This window comes from Mesocricetus auratus, unplaced genomic scaffold (assembly GCF_017639785.1).
Source record: "Mesocricetus auratus isolate SY011 unplaced genomic scaffold, BCM_Maur_2.0 Super-Scaffold_100691, whole genome shotgun sequence".
Taxonomy (NCBI): Eukaryota; Metazoa; Chordata; class Mammalia; order Rodentia; family Cricetidae; genus Mesocricetus; species Mesocricetus auratus.
The window spans coordinates 2,222,542-2,229,791 of record NW_024429267.1 but is presented as its reverse complement, the minus strand read 5'-3'; positions in this window follow the sequence as shown (position 1 = coordinate 2,229,791).

Below are 7,250 nucleotides of genomic sequence, written 5' to 3'. Positions count from 1 at the left end.
AATTCCAGTTCTGTTCCTGATTGGTTGGGTAACCCCTCCTCGTCCTTCATTTCCTCCTCTTGAAAATGGCATTGTAATAATATCTGTTGAATTTGTGTGAGGACCAAAGGAATGTAATTTGGCCAGGCATGGCACTTAGTAAAGGCTCCAAATTAACATGGTTACCACTAAGTTTCTTTGACTCTGAGGGCTGAGTCCTTACTTAGCAACCAACTGCAGGCGACAACCGAGAACACTAATGGACATAAGCTTTTAGCATGGCAGAACCAGCACCTTAGTCCGTATAGACTTTTGGATGCTGCTCCTATTACCCAACTCCTTTCTCACCAGTCTTTGGGCCTAGGTTTCCCACCATCTTTGTGGATGTATTGCTGAGGCTGTCTTGGTGTGTTCCCTGCACCCCAGTGTCCTCGGATGAGTAGTTGCTCTGCCTTTTACCCTCTAACTGTTGTGTGTTAATTAGTGGGCAGGTGGAGGCAGCTGCCATGATTGGACCACACCTGCTATGGCCTGTCAGGCCCTTGTCAGATACAACCCCAGGGCAAATAGCAGTCCAGCTAATGAAAAGCTCAGCCTTGGCCCTGGAGCTACGCAGCTGCTGGCTTTGTGTTTCTCGGCTGTTTGCTTGGTGATCTGGCCCTCAGCACCCAGAACCAGGGCCAGAGCTTTGGAACCACAGTTCCCTTCTGCAGTGATCTGGTTACAGAACGCATTCTCTGGCTCATCTTGAAGAAGCAGATTTTTGTTTAACTTTGGGAACTCGAGGAGGAAAACACACACACACACACACACACACACACACACACACACACACACGCACACATGCTTCAAATATTTCCCTGCTACAAACCTGAAGTTCGACCAGAGGGCATTTGGGTGAACGATTCAGAGCAACAGCTCTTGGAGGCCAGGTGCATCTCCTGTGCACTGTCATCTGGCTTCTTAGAGACGATGATTTCTAGAACTGGAACTATAGCTCAGTTTGTAGAGTGCTTGCTTAGAAGCTCCAAGTTCCCTCCCCAGCAGCATTAAGCCAGGGGTGGTGATGCATGCCTGCAATCCCAGCACTCAGAAGGGGGAAGGGGATGGGAGCATCCGAAATTCTAGGGCATCCTCAAACTGTGAGCCAAGATCAATCCCTTCTTACATAGCTTTTCTCAGGTGCTTTGTCACAGCAATGAGAAAAAATAACACACAGAGAAGAGGTCTGGGCTGATTGAATGGAAGGATGGTGCCAGGGATGGGGATTTGAGACTCCTAGATGTGCAGACCAGCAGAGAAAGAGGTAATAAAGAGACAGCAGAAGCAAGCATGAGATGCCCCCTTCAAAGTCTCCCCTACCTCACTCACTGTTTTGCAGGGACTGGTCCTCACACAGTCTCACCACCATCCTTCCCAAGATGGAGAATGGGTCTGATGCCTTGTTCACTTTTGATACTGCTTTGCAGTGTCTGATTTCCTCTCCAATCTCCTTAACCACTGAGCCATCTCTCCAACCCTCCTCTCCAGTCTCCCCCATGCCATGCAGGTTGTGACTGGTGGGACTGTGGGAGGGGTCCCTTAGGAACTAACTGAAAGCAAAATAAACCTTCCCTTCTATAATTTCTGTGGTCAAGATGTTTTATCATGGCAATAGAAAGATAACTAATATTTTCCCCTTGCTTTTCAAGCCTTTATGTAGTGTCTTCAACCTTTGATGGAGGAGAATGAGTTAAGATCTTAGTGTCTCTAGCCAGGCTCTAATGCAGGAGTTTCCCCACTGGCAGGAATGCTCACCCCTCCTTATTGCCAGCAATTTCACAAGTCGATGTTACATCATTAATTTAAGGGTGTAATTCCCCACTAGAATTTCATCTCCACAGAGCTTCACTCTGACCTTGGGTCACTTGGGGTTCAAATCTTAGTTCTACTATTTGTTACTCATTATAGTCTAAGTTAAATATTTAAACTTCTCCAGCATCCGTGTTTGCCATTGTAAAATGGAATCTACGCTTTACGCCTGCAGACACATCTATAGATACTCATTATTATTTCAAGGGTTAAAAGTGTGCACTGCTAGTTGGATTTCTCAGGAGCACATTTCTTTAAAGTTACATAAAGAGAAGAGTGAATAGATAAAGAAGTGAGTGGTTGAGGATTCCGACATCAACTTGGATTGTTGGTGTTTCTACAAATGCAATCATAAAACATAAATATAATATGGACCAGACATAGTTGGCACATGCCTTTAATGCCAGTGCTGAGAAGGCAGAGGCAAGCTGAACTCTGCAAGTTCAAAGATAACCTGGACCACATAGCAGGTTTCAGGCCTGAATTTTAAGTGTGAGTTATGCCAGACACAATCTATGAAAGCAAAGGATTTCTACTAGGATGACAGACTACGGCAGTGTGGAAATGGTTCCTCTGTGTGTGTGTGTGTGTGTGTGTGTGTGTGTGTGTGTGTGTGTGTGTGAGGGTGGGGGCTGGTAGTATTTGCAACCCAGTTCCCTTCCCTGCTCTATTTGCTCCTCCCTCCCTGAAGGCAGAAAGGCAGACTGTGACTTGCAGTTACTTGCAGTAGAACTGAAGGAGCCATTACCTGGGCTCTTCAAAGGCGAGCATAGAAAGAGCTACTTAGCCTCTTAATTGAATGCAGCCTCCCAGCATCATCTAACCCTTGGAGCTGTCCCAGTTGCAGCGCCTGTGCTCTTGATCTTCATGAGAAAACTCTTTTATGTGTTCTCATGAGGAAAGAGAAGGGCTCTTCTCTGCACCAGCGTCAGGCACATGTGTGTGAGCCAGAAAGATCACGATGCCTGTTTCATCAGGGTTGAATGAGAGCCGGGGACTGAGGAGGGAGAGAGACTTTGAGGAATCAGGCTCCCATGGGAACCTGAATTCTAACTTCCTGGCTGTTTGGAGATCAATGGTAGCCTTTGTATGTGCTTCCCAGATGGAAGGGCCGGGGCTGGCAGGTGTTTTACATTATTAATAGCGAGATCCTTTCCTTCCTAATAATCTAGATTCCTTCCACATGTATGGAACCACTTAGAAAGCCAGACCTGTCAATGTGAGTGTTAAATAGGTAGCAAGGCAGTGGCTCCTTGGCATCAAGCATGGCTGGCTTTATGTTGAGGCTCTCTGGACTTTGAAGGACCAGGAAGATATTTTAATTTGGGTTTCTCTTAAAATGAGAATGAAAAGGAAGAATAATAATGAAAGAAACAACAATGAATATAGACTAATGAATCGATTATTTGTATATACCAGTGCAGTTATAAAATATAATATTTGTCTGTGCAGTGGTGGTGCCTGCCTTTAATCGCAGCACTCAGAAGGCAGGGGCAGGCAGATCTCCGTGAGTTCAAGGCCAGTCTGGTCTAGGACATCCAGGGCTACATGGAAAAAAACCTGTCTTAAAAAACCAATATGTATATTTAACATTTTATTTTGCTGGAAGAACCTACAAAGGCAAAAGTGCATAGGACCCAGGGAAATTATATTATGGCCCTAGACATTGGGTTGGAGAACATTTGACTGGGGTCTGAAGATAAAGGTATGATTTTTCTTGGGTTCTGGTAACCTCATGACCTTAAGTAAATCATTTACCCAGGTTGCAGTTTTCTCTGTGGTGCAAACTCAGAAGAGGATTGAGTATCCCCCCTTCTCTCTTCCTCTTTGGCCAGGATCTAAGGACACTATCATTATAAACTGGAATTCATAAACATTCAATGGGTATGTGCCTGTGGGGACACTGGGGCCCATACTCCAAGAGTGAAGGAGCTCCACAGAGCATTGAAGAACCCCACCGGGCAGCTGGTACCTGTCCCAGATCCTAGGGAAAGGTAAGTCAAGAAATAAGCTGGGCTATTGAAGGTTTGTGGAGTTCTAGGAAATGGGTTCAACAAACCACACAACCCCACTAGAAACCTTCAAGCTGGGGCATTCTGATGGAGGAACAGCAGCTGGAAGGCAGATGAGGCTCCAGATGTGGAAGATGTGGCCCACCTGCAGACCAGGTGATTGTCCTGCTCAGTGAACCCTCAGCTGATACGAAGAATTCAAGAGATCGGAGAACTGAAAGGTCTTTTCATAAACACCCTATTGAGAGCCAGCAAGATGGCTCAGCAGGTAAAGGGTCAACAACCCAAGTTCAATTCCAGGACCCGCATATAGGAAGAAGAGGAGAACTGAATCTACAAAGCTGTCCTTTGGCCACACAATTATCACCAAATGCATGCCTTCCACACACGATGAAGAACACACTTTTTAAAACAGAAAGAAAGGAATGAGGGAGTGAAGGAGGGAGAGAGGAAGGGGAGAGAGATAAAAGGAGAAAGAGAAAGGGAGAGGAAGGAAGGAAGAAATAAAGAAGAAAGGAAAGAGAAAGAGGAAGGGAGGAAGAAGGAAGAAGAAAGGAAAGAGAGAGGAAAGAAGGAGGGAGGAAGGAGGAAGGAAAGCCAAGAATGGTGTTTCTCACTCTGGAGTGGATGGAGGTGGGGCGATCACTTTAGTCATCTTCAGCTACATAAAGAATTCAGGGTCAGCCTGGGTTGCATGACGTCCTGTCTGATGGGGAGGGGAAAGAAATGAAGGAAGGAAGAACAAGACCATGGGGAAGAAGGAACAGGGTAACATTTTGATTAGGATCTGCTGTTCTCGGTGTGACACAGCCTCCTCCTTCTTTCCTGAGGACTCATGGGAAACAGTTAGGCAGCACCAGGACTGGGTTGTGTGTTCGGAGCTGCTGCTCACTGATAAGCATGCCCGGTGTGTGTTCCAACTTGCCTCGTTGCTCTTCCTCTTCTTCCTTGTCCCCTCTTCCCACTTCCAAGCTCCTGCTTTTTACCCACTCTCCATTCGCCTCTTATCCTCCTTCTTTCTAGAAAGTTCTTCCTCCTCACCAAAGTGTAGGAAACATGTCTACCTGAGGCCTCCCAGCTGTGAGGACCCCAGGTTGGCATGCCCAGGAAGGCTTCTGAAAACAGCTGCTTAGTCTTCTGGTCACATGATGAATAAGCTTGGAAGCCTTGTTCTGACTCTGGAGTTCATCCAAGTCTCCTCAGCATCATTTGTCATTTACATCATTTCCACACGCTTTCATTCCTCTTCTTCCATGCCTTGGTAGGAAAAGGAGGTGATCCTTTTCAATTGATCTATGAGAACATGGTCCAGGGGGCCATGCCCAGCCAGCTGTGGAGCGATTAGACAGCTGGACCTCACTCTGCTAGCCTGGCAGGTTTGAAGCCCAGGGATATAAGAGCCTGCATCTACAGGTACAAATCAAAGGCAACTTGGACTAGAGAAGGTCACACTTTGCCTACCCTGGTGGGGACAGGAAAAGCTAGAAGGTACAAATGTCTCCATAACTGCCGTGGGATGTGGAGCTGACAGAATGGTAGACAGAGCTCTCTCTACCTCTGTGGAACTCTGCCCGCCAGGGCTCCAAGCTACTGTAATTAACGATCAAAGAAATGTGCATTTGAGTAATCAAAAACCATCTTAAAACTTACAAGATGGGCAGATAATAAATGTTTTTGAAATTTCCCTTCTAAGCAAGTGCTCTCAAAGCTGCAGGGAAGAGTCCTACAAGCTTTCTGAAGACACTGGTTGGAAATAATACAAGCCCAAATCTATTTCTTGGCCTAGGAATTCATTTCTAAGACTTTATCCTAAGAAAATCATGCATGCATGAGTGAGGACCTAAGTCTGAAACCCCAGCAATTACATAAAGCTGGGCCCCACAGTGGCATGGGTGTGTCTGCAGTCCCAGTGGGCTTCCGGTGACATGGAAGGTAAAGGCCAGAGACTCCATGGAAGATGGTGGGCCAGAAGTCAGAAGTCTGTGATTACAGTGTTGTCAGAGTGGCAAGCCCTCAGCAGACTCTAGGGTGGCATTGTTTCTGGCTGCTGGCATTCTATAGGGACTGCTTCACTCTGGTCTCTGCCACCATTGTCACATGTCCTCTTCTCTGGATGTCTCTCCTTTGTGTGCCTCTTATAAGGACATCAAGTCCTAGATTTGTCTGGATAATCCAGAAATGGCCCTGTCTTGCATTAGTCAGATTCTCATTGCTGTGTCCAAATATCTGACATGGACAACTAAAGGAGGAAGGATTCATTCCGGCTTGGGGCGTCAGGGGGCTCAGTTCATGGTAGCTCTATCAGAATAGCATGGCGGCTGGGGCAGATAGGAAAAATAATCTGGTGTCAATCGCTTGGAGGATGGCAAGCCAATCTGTGTGTGTGTGTGTGTGTGTATGTGTGTGTGTGTGTGTGTGTGTGTGTGTGAGACCAATGATTTCTTTTTTCTCATGCCCCTCAGCCCAGCAAAGTGCTGGGTACTTGGTACATGAGAAGGAGGTGGGAGAGCCTAAGTATGTTGGGCTGACCACTGAGAAGCTATATCCGTTAAATGATACCTAGTCATTGCTATTCTGTGCCTAAGTTTCTTCTCGTGTAATATATGGAGAGCCAACGAAGTCAGTGATTTCCTCAACCTTTTTTTCTTATCAGTGGAGCCCCCCACCCTAGTTACAACTAGTAGCATAAGAGCTGGGGAGATGGCTCAACTAGCAAAGTGCCTGACATTCCAGTGAAAGACCGGAGCTCAATTTCCAGAACCTACATAAAATACATACATACATACATGCATACATACATACATACATACATGGTGGAAGAGATAGCAGATTCCCTAGGGCTGGCTGGCCAATCAGTGGGGCCAAATCAGTGAGCTCCAGGTTCAGTGAGCGACCTTGTCTCAAAAATAGAGTGGAGTGCACTTGAGAAAGACGTTTTCTGTACACACACTTGTGCATTCACATGGACATGTACACACAAATTAAAACTGAAGAAAGAAAGAAAGCCCAAAACCAGCACAGCAGTGAGACAAGTAGCAGCACAGGTCATTGACAGCACAGGAAGCAGACTATGAGAGAGTCTCTCCATTCGACCTCAGCTGACCCTCACACTCGCTAACATGTCACATGCCAAATGTTCATAAATACTCACCAGCAGCTAACTGGTCTGATTCCTCCCAGGCCTTTCCTGTTGCCACGTTGAAATGCTCTACTCCAGCTGGCAGAATGTGGACAGGACATTCCTTCCTCTCTCTCCTGTTGGGCAAGGATGCCCTGCTTCAAATGCTACCCTGTGTGTGCTGCGCAGGAGGCCTCAGGTCTGGGCACTGCTGAAGAAACTTCACTAGTGTTTCCAGTCAGACCCAGGGCTCCCTGGGGAGGAGGAAGCAGCTCTGAGATCCCCTGCTA